Source organism: Acomys russatus, chromosome 8 (assembly GCF_903995435.1).
Source record: "Acomys russatus chromosome 8, mAcoRus1.1, whole genome shotgun sequence".
Taxonomy (NCBI): domain Eukaryota; kingdom Metazoa; phylum Chordata; class Mammalia; order Rodentia; family Muridae; genus Acomys; species Acomys russatus.
This window is the reverse complement of record NC_067144.1, coordinates 63324821-63338634: the sequence shown is the minus strand read 5'-3', so window position 1 is coordinate 63338634 and position 13814 is coordinate 63324821.

The window sequence follows — 13814 nt, the reverse complement described above, 5'->3', positions numbered from 1 at the left end:
AGAATTATTTAAATGTTCACCACCTTCCCCATTTAATCAGAGCTATTTTTCTTTCTGGCATTGCTTCGGTAGAGCAACTGAGTAGTTCTAGACAAGCAATGTCTTTTGCTCCCGTTAGCCTAACATCCCCTAAATTTGGTACAGGCATCATTCTGCCTTCATCGCACTCGGGCTAATGGAGGCTCCATTCTCATCTCTAAAGGTTGGAAATTGATTTAAGCCAAAAGGCATATGGTTTGCAGACGAGTGTATACCTAAAGCTAAAGGGATCCTATGGCCTCTGCAAGGACATCTCAATTTTTTCTGTTGATGTAAATCAGTTGATTAGGAAATATAGGAAGACTGAAGAGAAAGGCTAAAGGAACCTGTAAAAATGTGCAAAACGAGATCTCTATTGTGTTATTTTTTACTCATGTAGTAACACAAAACAACTATTTCAAAGTCTGTTTCAAAACCTACTATTTCTTCAAGACAATATCAGAATTTTTTTACTTAAATCATTTGGAAGAACCTAAAACTGATCGTAATATAATTGGCTAATTACGAAAATATCATTTGAATTGTACCTTTAAAATTTCATTTGGACTCCTGCTGTGTTTTATTTTTTAATTAGGGTTACTATTTTCTTTTGTCTCCATTACAAAAGATGTTTACAAATCTTTAGCAAGACTTTACAAATTGTGGGGCAGTAGACAGAAATAATTCGTGATGCCACTGAACATGAGAATGCTGTTAAATTTTGTGCTCTTTGATATATTTCTTTACAGATAGATGAGAAGAAGCTTTGAGAATTTTGATCTTTAGGGATTAGCAAGATCACAGCAAAAGGGGCACATATAGAAATGTAACCTTATATTTTGACTTATGATGATGTAAGCCTTACTTTAAAGTGATAGAGGGATCTGCAGCTTTCGCCTGGGCCAGCTACAAGGCAAGAAGGGTAGTAAGCAGGGAAGGGATACTCAGTGATGTATGACTTAATGAAGCCATGTGAGGAGAAAGAATAGAAAAAAAAAGTAGTGAAGCGTTAAAGTAGAAATGCAGATAAGGACAAAACAATGGCACTATGAATTGAGCCTAGGGAGACTAAGTCCCTGCACTAAATTAGAATAACATTGTTATTGAGAATAATATTGAGTGTAATCCTTGCTCCCATGCCTACGTCTCTATCATTTTGGTTTCTTAAATAAAAATGTTGCTTCGAGTAATATTATGTATTCAAGATGTTCAAATCAACTTAGGAAGAAGATTTAAAGTGTAAATAACTATGCATCAACAAACATGTAGAAAGTGTTAATATTATATGTCTAAAGCAATATAAAATTTTAATTTCAAACTGATGCCGCGCCCCCTGCCCAAACGAGATGGTTCTGGCAACTAATCTATAAAATACAAATAGCTAAAAATTAAAAAATAAGTTATGTTGTGATAGCTCTTGTTTTATAATATTTTATTTTATTTTATTTTTGTGTGTGTGGATGTGTATGTAGAAGGGGAGCTCTGTGTGGGGGCCAGAGGAAGCCTGGCAAAGTGGCCTGGAGCTGGAGTAACAGATGGTGTGAGTTGTCCAATGTGGATGTTGGGAACTGAACTGGTGTTCACTTCAAGCATCGGGCACTTTCAGCTGTTGAGTCATCTTCCCAGAGCCCATAATAGGTCTTGTTACACATACATAACTTTTATTTTTAATCTTTTTCTGTAATCAAAAATAACTTTTTTCTCATATAATATATCCTGGCTACTGTTTCCTCACCTTTTACTTCTCCCAGTTTTCACAACTTTCTGCCCGTTTTTCATCTCTTGTCATAACTAGGGTTGATAGTGTTGAATGGGAAGCAGTGCAAGGTAGGAAATTGTTTATCCATTAATTATGACAGGGAAACCTTAATCTCTTGTTTGCTTATGGACTGCAAATCACTTTTTATCTGAAGCACTAATTGAATGCAGTGACATTTTAATGGAATTCAAAATGAGCATTTAGTTTTTAGTTTTTCATCCTTGACATTAATCAACGTTTTCAATAGGATAACCTTGAGTGACAAGGCTAGGATTGGTATTTTACAAGTGGTGAATTTTCTTTTTGTTCTTTTTACCTGGACACAGGTCCAGCAATTCTAAAAATCGCTTATTTCACGTATTAAGGCCTGGGTTATGTAAAAGCTTACTAAATCCCTGTTGATTCATCTGCATGTGAAGTGGCCGGTCCTATCCTAGAGTGCTCAGTGTTCCACAGCATTGCAAATTTGCCTAATAAAAGAGAGAATGCATTAATCTACCATTAACTTGTTAAATCTCATTGCAGCATTTTCACTTTGATGCACTTTGCGAGTCAAATGCAGTAAAAATTGGGTGAGTTTTATGCAGTCCAAAGAGAAAATCTAGGAACTAGATTTTGCCATTTGAATATTATTTTAGAATGTCAGGATGAATGGTTCAATGGTTATTCACTGAGTACAGAGAATTTCAGCAGGCAAGGAAAAATTAATTTTTATCTATTAACGGTTCCTACTTTATTAAGCAAAGAATACCATACACCTTTAGATGGCATCTAACAAGTTGAGTCATGCCTGTGATAACTGACAGGAGACCATTTAAAAATAATCATATGGGAGCTTAAGTCTCCCCTCACATTATAAGAATAACATACGATCCTTATAAGAAGTATAGAAATGTAAGAGTTTTGCAATAATGAAAGGGCCAAGGAATGCCACAAAGATCACACCATGCAACGTACTTCATGGAAGAGATTTATTGGGGTGGGGGGAAAGGGGTGGGAGTGTAAAAGGCTGCCTCTGAATGAGGGTGTGTGTTATAGAGAGAGAGAAGAGGGGAGGAGAGGAAGCGACGTGATAGCGTGAACTTTGGTGGTGACATGTCTCATTAGTGTTTACTGATGCTATGCAATGGCTTGAGTGTTCCCGACCCGCGGGTTCAGTTATTCGTGGAGTGGCGAGGAGGGTCGCGACCTGTGAATAAAGAATAAGGCGAGAGAAAGGCACGAGCCCAGGAAAAACTTGCTTATCGAGGGCCGTTTATTATAAGGGGGTATCCAAATTTATAATAAGCTTCTGAAAGGGCGGGGGTGAGAAGGAATGCAGTGGAAAGTTACAAAATCTTCTGGGCCAGGCCCAAGGACAGCAGGTGTGGAGTGGGGCGACTATACAGAAGTATCGATACACCGAATGTTCTCTTTCTCAAGGTCAGGCTGGATCTTTTGTGGTTGCCAGGCAGAATAATTATCTCAAGTATGCAGACAGCTGTGGCTTTCAGCCAGCAGGGCCTCTCAGCCACTGGGGCAGGTCAGGCAAGGTCCTATGGCTCCTGACACTTGAGCCAATGGATGGGAGCAGGAACCTGGTTCTGGAATGGAGTTGGTTCCTAACATATGCTGTAACAAGACTAGGATGCCAACATTTACAGACAAGTGATTATTTAACACACCTGTCTTTATAAATGAGACGTTGCCAGATATAGTGTAGTACGCCAGTAATCCCTGCACTTGGAAAGCTGAGACAGGCCGAAGCTCTGAGCTCAAGCCTAGCAGGAGTCTGATAGAACGACGTTCCAAGCTAGCCTACAATAGAGCAAAAACCAAACCAAAGCAACAACAAACCAACCAACCAGCCAAACAAATACAAAACAACCAACCAACCCCCCAAACTCTCATAATCTTTATCTATTTGTATCTAGAACAGAATTTGATCATTTCTGTATATTCTTCATGAATGTTAGACATTTTTATAAAATCATTGCCTTCCATATAATATTTAAAAACAAATAATTAATGATTGCAAGTATTTCTATTCTGTAAGCGAAAGTATTTTATAATATAATTTTAGGAAATTCAAAGCTGCATGTCCTTTCATCAAAAGCAAAAGCTGTCATCACAAATCAAAGGAATAAGAGACACGGTTTATTCTGGAGCAAAATATGAGTGAACATAGCATGAAGACATATATTCAGGCCTCCCCCAAATGCTATGTAGAAACAGTGCCATGGGTTTTAAAAAATAGTTATAGAACTAGGATAAAGAAAGTTATAAAAATCAAGGTGTTTAAAAAATACGTTGGTGAATCATCAGAGAAGTGGGCCCTATCCTTGCTCGTCCACTAGTGGAGAATAGGGTTTAGTTATGTTTGTACATTCTTAAGAGTATTATCTATTATTCATGTTGTTTGGTCTGATACAGAGGTGGACAAGGATTGGCTCTTTAGGGAGATAAAGATAGTCCTCCCCAAAAGAAACTGTAATTTTAGATTACAGATCAGTAATTTCTATATTATACAGAGACACTGTTTTTTTTTTTAAATCAGTTTATCAGTCTATGCAGACAACTTATTTCCAGCACTCAACATCCTTCTTAAATGTGGCTGAAGAGTTACAGAAAGAGGAAAAGCAGATCAACTTTCTTCTTGAAATATTATTAATGTTTCATGTTTTATTCAATCTAATAAAACATATGAACTTCCACTGAATATTTATGAATATCTGAATAAAAAGCAGGAAGTTCTCAAATGTACCATCAAACAAATGTCTTATAGTCTATATATTGGTTAATGAATATGAAAGAGCATCATGAACGTTGTAGGAACAATTCATTTTAAAAAGATTTCATAATTTTATTTATATGTCATATGCCTATCTCTGTGTGTGGGTCTGTATGTAAGACCCAGGAGAGGGTTAGGGGAAGGGGATGAGGGGGGTCTTGTGGAGATGAAATTGCAGGTGGTTGAGAACATCCTGATATGGGTGCTTGTAGTAGATGTAAACATGATTTTTTTGTTGTTGTTGTTTTAATCCCAAGTGTGGGATGTGAAACATACTTGGGTAAGGATGTGCAGTGTTTTTCCCCCCTGAAAACAGACTTGTGAGAGAACAGGTGATGTTTGTCCACTGGAAAAGGAACCACCTCTTGGGTGGGCGTGGTCTTTGCCAACTGATAAACATTCTAGTTCGGGCTTTGAGAGGATATATATATATACAAATACTCATATGCCCAAAACAAGTGGCGGGGCTATTTGGTCTTGGCTGTTCATCATTCCACTTCGAGAGGCTCCTAGAGAGAACTGCTCCAGCAAAAGCATTTCAATGCTGCTGTTCCAGGCTCTGGCTTCTGTGCTGGGTTCCAGGGACTGTGGCTGCAGTCACTCTCCCTGAATTGCTGATTTGCTGATTAATTGGCCTTCTGGAATCCTGCCAAATACATCGCCAGTGTAATCCCTCCAAGGAACTGAGTCTAAACAGGTTTACACCTGTTCCCATTAACCTCTTTTTTCTCCTATCCAGGGTAGATGGTTGGAAGGGAGGTAAAAGCATCAAAGATCCCCAAATACAGTAGGTCTGAAAAGGTTCAAAGCCTACAGGTGCTAGGAACTGCCTAGGGTCCTCTGCAAGAGCAGTAGGCACTGCTAAGCTATCTTTCTAGTCCTTGGTAAAATTTTTTGAGACTGCTTGTACTTTATGTAGTTCCAAAAATCATTGTTTTGATATCCTCACAATGTGTGACTCAAAGTCTTTTCTAAGTCTCTGTTTACATTCCTGATTTGCCACGATCTTGTTTCTCTCAGCTCATGCCAAGTTTGTGCTGTGTCTGCTCAGCTCATTCTGGAGTTTCCCTTCTTCTGTCTACCTCACAGACATCCGCACTGCCAGTTAAATGCATGTTTGTTTTCATCTTAAAGTTGGCAAACCAGTTAAAAAATACCAATTTTTCTCCATTAATGTTTTTCGCCAAGAAATCCCAATTCATTGAGCTTCCTCTGTAATCTCTATTTCTTTACATCAGAAACTTGAGTCCAGGCTTGTGTTTCGGCATTATGTAAATTGCATTGCACATATTGCTTAGAGGAAAAAAATATCACTCTGATAGAGAACTTATCAGTACTCAGTTTCCCACGCTGTAGACCTTTTTTTTTTTTTTTTTTTTTGCCGTGGATGTAGCTCTCTGAAGTCAAGCAATTCTATAAGCGGAGTATTTTTCTGCTGTGCTGTGCTCCTGAGTTAGATGTTGTTAGGCATATTCGGGCTTATGTAAACTGAAATATCCAGACTAAAGAGGAAGGGATCATTTTAAGACTAAATGTGTAATAACTGATTGAGAACTGGCAAACAAGCAAGCAGACAAACAAGCAAAGCAAACAACAACAACAACAACAAAACCTTTGCCTTATTTTGGCAAAATAAACAACTTCAAGGAAATAACCTTTTTTTTTTTTTTTTTTTTTGCTTGTGGTTTCAGAGTGAATTTCAGGGTGTGAAAATAAAACAGAACAAAGACTGTGCTCTATTCTGCTTTAATTGGGGCACTTATATCACCCTTGGTCTCACAGCATAGGAATATCACAGATGAGTGACTATAAGACTAAAAGAGCCTGAGGTTGGAGAGCAGTTCTGCAAACAGTTTCTTCAGGACAGGAAATAGCAAATGAAATTAGGAACTCATTGCAGCTGCAGTCGGCTGCATAAACAAAGGCTGTGCAACACTGGACCTATTAACATTCCATCACTGAAGGGTGAAGAGCTCATGAGCTCATACTCATTGCGTGGGTCTGTGGGGTAGTTAGTGGGTGCTGAGGAAGGTGCCTTTATCTAATAACAGTGCAGCTTTAAACAAACGGCAACAATGCCTTGCTAAGAGACTATGGTTCTTAGTGGTAGCTCCTACTTCAGTTTCAATGGAAAGGTTCGTGTTCTTAATGGAAAAGTCTTAAAAACTGAAGGGTTTCCTCAGTGGTGTAGCCACTGATATGGTACCCATGTTCCAGTACATAACCACATTCACACTCCTGTAAACAATCGTAATTAAACTCAGTGGGTTAGAAAGAAACATCAGCATAGTAGAAAGATGGATGCAAATGATTCTAACAGAAGAGATTAATGGGGTGAAAAGGATCATACAACAGATATGTATGAAACTGTCAGAGAATAGAAAAACACAAAACACAAATAACCCTTCTTCAAAACAACCTGTAGCACTCATTCCCAAAAGGGAAAGGGCCATGATCCCAATATTTCATTCAAGGGTGTGCCGAGGAGCTCCTCTTCCTGAACATTCTATTCCTTTTCAACACTGTCACAGCACAGGTCTTTGAGGAATATTTAAAATTCAAACATTTCTATCTATAAAGTGCAATATTCACTTTTTACATTATACCTGCAGCCTTCGTTCTAATGATATTAGTAATTTGTGACCATGTTGACAGACTTACAACAAATAGAAGATGGAAAAGAAAATTTTGTCTGTACTGTACTATAGTTAGTTTGGTATTTTGTTTCTGTTTTTCTTTTACTTAAAAAGTTTCACATTGCTTTAGTCAGGCTACATCTATATGCTTGTTTTAAAGCTTATTAATGGTCTCATCACATTTTATAATGCATGTGCTTACAATGATTTACTAATTTCTAGTTGTTGCACAGAAGGATAGTTTACTATATTGTTTTCTACAAATTGAATTTATGATATTCTTCATATAAACAATGTAATTTAAGTTATTTTCCATTAATGCCATGAATCTTTTCATTCAAACTGAAGTAGGGGCCACCACTAAAAGCAGTAGGTGCTTGGTAATGAGCTATTACTATTTGTTTATAACTGCAGGTATTAGAGAAAATTCATTATATCAATGTCTAATACTGTACATTAGTTTTTATAGTTCATACTGTACTCTTAATAAATATATACCAAGGGGTTATTTACTGTTATAGGTAAAGCCTCCGATTTGTTTATTCACAGACTCACTACTACTAACAGATATAGAACTGAAAGTGTATCCCAGATTATACCTAACATTCTAGTCTATACAAGGTTCAAAGTTGAGAATAGGAGTTATGTGATATATCTCTCTGACTAGATTGGAAGAAATCTGCCTTTATCAACTGGTTTATCCATTCATGGGTCTAGATTTGAACAGGCTGTTTGGAGGCAGTAGGACTGTAGAAGGAGGAGCCTGGTTACAGGAAACAGCTCACTGGGTGTGGCCCACCTTCTTACTGTTGCACTAGCTGCCTCTCATCAGCCAGGAAATGAAGTGCTTTGCTGTGTGCATGCTCGTCTATCTTAATGATATGTCTCCCCATTGGGCAGAGGCTATGGAGCCATGGACTGTGTACCGAAACCTTGGACCCTGTGAGCATTAAAGGGACCTTTCTTTTCTTCACGCTGTCTCATGCATTTGTTTCAGTGACAAATAAAGCTGACTAAAAAGATACTTAAACACAAATGTTGCTTCTGCATCAAGTATTCTAACTAGGGAATGCATAAAAGAAGAACCTTATTGTCTATGGTAATACTCATTTTATTATTCTACATTAGAATTGACATCTGCCTAAAACAATTTAATACTTGTATGCTTTTTCTCTTTGTAGAAATTAGTGAGAGTTTTGTGCATGTTTGTACTGTATTCATGTCTCCCCCAACTCTTCTCAGATCCACCCCACCTTACTCATCCACTCTATGGCGTTTTTATCCTCCCTAAACCCATTACCAATTTGTCCTGCTCAAATATCTTTGAATGTGTGGTCTTCAACTTGAGAACGGCTTGACCAGAGGTTGTGCTCTTACACTCAACCGCCGCTAACAGTTGCCAACAGGCTTAGCAGCCCCTGCCCTCAGGCTGTCATTCGGTCTGGCTTGGGCTTGTACAGGTTTTGTACACACTGCTGCATCCATTGTGAGTTCCTGTGCTCACTTCCCAGCTGGGTCCAGAAGACTCTCATTTCTCTGTAGTCATCCACCTCTCGCTTTTATACCCTTCCCACTCCACTTCCTGCAATTATCCCAAAGCCTTTCAAACAGGAGCCGTGGTGTAAATGTTCTACTTAGGGGTTGAGGAGTCTGCGGTTTCATATTTTCTGTTGTGTTAATCACTGTTCACTGAAAATAGAAGCTTCTCAGATGAGGGTTGAGGGTTGCACCAAGCTGAAGAGATGGATTTTGAAGAGATTAATACTTTTAATATTTATAATTATTACATATGATTACACCAAGCCTCTTTCATTGGAGAAAAAGTTACCTTTTCGAATTCCTGATATTTAACTATCTCTAGTGTTGTACGAGATATTTACGGTCCATTTAGAGGTATATGACCTTTTAAACAAGTAGTTTCCTCTTTAACTCCCGTTTATCCTCATCTTCACACCCAGACTCAGTAGATGTTTCAAATAAGCAGTCTACAAGCTATAATTCATTGGTATCATTAATCAGATAGTATCATTGTAACAGGAACTTGGGTTTCTCAGGATGTGCTAGAGTAATCGAAAGATACAAGGATATACAAAGTGGCTGATAGTCTTAGACAAACTCCATTGTTGTTCTGTGAGTTAGGGGGCACTGGATACAGGTGACAGTCTGGTCTGAGCATGGCTATAGCCAATGATGCACATGCCTAAAAGCCTATGCAATTGCATTAGACTATGAGCCATCTGGCTTGCTTTAAAGAACCAAATATTTGCTATCTTCTTATCTTCTCACAGTGCTTACTACAACCACACTTATTTTTCTTTAAAATACTAGTAACTACATACCCAGGCATGAATGTGTGCATACACACACACACACACACACACACACACACACACACTATCCACACATATAGCAATATGCTTTTTAAAGTGAACACCTAAAATATTATTGAAAGATTAAACAAGTCAAATGGAAAGTTTTTGAAGGTAAAAAAGTTGAATTAGGATGAGTACACTAAACTTTTGGAAAATGTGATGGTATAAAATTAGCTAACAGATTGGAAAGAGCATTTAGCGTGGGCAGATTATCAGTTTTGTGATCTGTTGCAAGGGAAAAAAAAAGGCTTATAGGAAGATGAGACATGAAAAATCTGTGTGAAGGTGTCATTTCAGAAAGTAGGAAACAAAATATTTAGGAAAACATGAGCGATAAAGGTCTATGTATTCATTATTATGTGGAATTTCCAGATAACATTGTGAGCAGAAAAAATGGGGGATGGCTTGGGAAAGTATGGGATGATTGTTAGTGAACGTAGCAGACTCACTTCAGGATTTGGATAGAAAGGGTGAAAGTAGGTTTGTGTATTTACATAGCTGTGTGTTTCTTAATGTGTTTGGTAACCTTGGGAACAGTCAGGACATTGAGAGATGGCTCAGGGCCTTGATAACGTGCCATTCTTTTGAGTAGAGCAGCTAGTACTCTAAGAGTTGTTGGCTACCATTGTGGCATTTGTAAGGCTGGATCAACTTGCTGCCTGTTAGACAGAAAGGATGCTGGAGAGTCTACATTACTATTGATACAATGGTTCTTGACCATTGCCAAGTGTAGACATTTTACTTTTCTAAGCATATAGCTTTGTTTAATGTGATAGCAGCTATTAATAGTTCCATGTCTTCAGATACACAGAATGTAAGCACCTCATCCAGAATTTCATGGTTTGTAAAGGGTGGAATCATGCAGAGAAACTTATGCTTCTAGTCCCAGAGGTACAGCATCCAATCACAGTAGTACTCTGCTGCTCTCACTAACAGGTTAGATGGCTGCTGGCTGGGTAAATTATTTTTATTTGAAGCTTTTAAGAAAGTAGTAAAAATTCAACTGGTGAACAGTAATCATCTGTTTGTGTGGTACAATAGGATGTTCCAGTAAGAGAATAGATGCTTCCCAAAGGTCTAGATGAACATGACAACACCTTCCTTGTCTTACAGAGCCAGCTTCATGCTAAGTACAAGGTAATTGATACTTACATCCTGTTAGCCTTCATCTGGCCATACTTATATTTGCTGACTCATGTTAGCCTGTGTGATGCCTAGTGACATTAATTCATTTTCCTAAATGTTTAATTTCTTTTTTGAATGTGGTAATACTACAAAACATCTTTAAAGTGTTGGAGATTTGTCTATTCTTATATAGTAGACCATATTTTAATTTAGCAGCATAAGACAATAATCATTTATTACTTCTGATAATTTTGTGTCATTTTCTTACATGATACATGGCAGAAGTTATGAGTATTCATTATTACCACCACCGTGGCCGCCACCACCACCAATATCTTAAATGATACACAACTAAGTACTGAGGAACCTATGTGGCCCTGCTCAGCTGTATATGTGTTCCTGGGATCTCCACTCAGATCGTCACACTTGCACAGCAAGTGCTTTACCTACTGTCCCTACCCCATCCCCATCCCCACTCGTTACAAACGTTTAGACAATTGCATTCAGGCCATTTGTATCAGTTACTGTACAGTGTACTTAGAAATAAAATACTAAGATTGAGCGATGCAAGTATGAGGATCTGAGTGCAGTGCCACACATCTGTCATTCCAGGGTTCCTAAGGCAAGTTCAATGTCACAGATGGAGGAATGATTAGGGTTTCCTGGGAAGCCAGTCTAGCCTAATTGGGACATTCCAAGATAATGGAAGACCCTGTCTCTTCCTGAGGATGACACTAATACTGTCCCCTGGCTTTCACATGTGCACATACTTTTTTCTCTGTGTGCGGTTGGGGAAGTGGAACCCCACTTAGAAGGGCCTTAGAAGTTTTAGACAAGTCATCTGTCACTGCATGATATCCCATACCCATTTGAGCTTACTGTTAAAAAGCTAAAACAGCAGTCAGTTAACAGTATGTATATAGTTTATATTCAAACCACCCTGAAATCTATGGAGTTCTTTCCCCCTTGTTTTCTGGTTCCTTTTAGTCTACAGGTATTTCTTAGTCTCAAGGACACCAAGTGTTTCATGAAACTCATTGGGTATACAAGAAGCTAAAGGAGAAGCAAAGTATGTATGCCAACTCAGAAGGCAGATGTATTTTCATAAAGCAAGATGCTAGAAAGGTCGATAGAGCATGGATAGTGTGAGTCTTTGTCTTTACACAAGGTAGAGTCTCTTGCATCTTGTCTTCTTGAAAGAATAGATTCAGCTTAGAGATTGAGACAGTTTGTATAGAAATTCATCTAGCAAAACATCAGAAACAAAGTGAAGCAAAGCAAGCACTCCAGGAAGATACTAAAGTGGCTACTTTAATGTAGGAACACTATGGTGGGTTCTTTGGATTTTAAGGTTTTTAAGAATATGTATGAGATTGATGACATATTCATGAAGTTAAATGACCTATTTTTGTTCCAAAACATGGTAGACTAAATCTTCCTCTTAAGACATTGTCTCCTATAATCTTAATAAAAGGAGAGCTGTGTCAAAACTACGCTGCAAGTGATATTATGATGTCTGGTGGTTTGTGGATGCAGGCTTCTTCTTAGTATGTGGGTGAATGCTCTGGTGACTTGTTTTTGGTATGGTGGGTACAATCTTACTGCAGCATCAAGAATACTTCACCACAAATTGCATTCTGACCATAAAGAAACACAGCTACCCAGAGGCAGCTGTGGTTTTCATTGGTCACCTGAAAACCAAGTCTTTACCTATGAGTTGGTGGTCTGGGATGGCTTCTTGGCTTAGGTGGTGCTCCTACCTACAATTCAATTTGTTGCAATTAGAGACATTATATGTAAAGATAAATGCCATGGTAACAGTCCCTTGCATATGTTCCTGGCCTGGTGTATATTGTTGCATTATGGGGGTTGGCTGGACCCTGCTAAGGATAGCTTTGCTGTTTTTCTCTAGGGCCTTGTCCTTCCTTCTTAACTGCTCAGCCTGCCTATCTTATAATTCAGCTCCTAGCCCCCATTACCTCTTGTCCATACTGTTTTTATTCTCTCAATTTTATCCCTAACATTCCTCTTAGTACATCAAGTTTCACAATAACAAGATGGTGGGTTTAAATTTATGGACTATATTTATAAATGCAGCTCTATTCATCCTTCTCAGGAGGAGTGTGAACTAGGAGATTTAGCCTTATATAGTCAATTTTGTAGATAGCTTTTTAAGACTTAGAAATGTATTATACCGAATCTCAGATTACTGTAATTAAGCTTTAAAATTAAAAAATCTAAGCTTTATGGATTCCCATATATTGTATATATTAATGTGTTCAGTGGTATTTCAGCATCTACATACTGGTGCAGCAGCAAATTAGGGGATCAGTGTTTCTCAATAATTTCTTAATGCTTGGAGCCCTTGTCATCTGTACACACACAGTTTCTCAAAAACCTTTTGCTGAAGAGGTTGTAATTTCTCTAGTGTCTATTATTGACACTGTTGATAATAGGCAGTTGACTGAGAATGCATTGTCTTCTGGTTTCCTACTCCCTTCCATTGTTCTACCTGTCTAGTGTTATTCCATGATTGAGCTTTTTTTAATTATCATGCTTTTGTAATGTTCCTTGAAATCATATATTGTGATATGTGCTCCTGAAGAACTTTGGATTGTTGTAGCTATTAGAGGCTTTTTTTTTCTTATATGAGTCTTCCACTCAATTTCAAGACAGGTTTTTAAGTTCTTTTAGAAATAACACTGGGCCCTACAACTCTCTCCTTGCCCTATCTACCTGGGACACAGCCAGCAGAGGTGAGTGGAACATTAACCCCGACTCCCATTGCCCACCATCCCAAAAAGGCCTGTGGGAGCCCCAGGGACATTCAGTGTAGAGCCCTCTCTGCCCATTCTCTACCTGCTTGATTCACCTGGTCAAAGACAAAATAGCACAGACATGCTGGACACTAGCAATATTCAGGTTCACCTGAGCCACAGCTACTAGAGGTGAGCAGCAGACTTTTCCCTGAGCTCCCTTGTCAGGCTTTGCCTGCCTCTTTGAGGAGTCCTACATTGGAAACATTTAGCCAGTGATGAGGAGAGCCAGTTTTCTCAAGGCTAGCCTAAAAACAATCAATAAGAGCCAGGGCAATATGGCACCATCAGAGCCCAGCTATCTTGTGAACAAGCAGC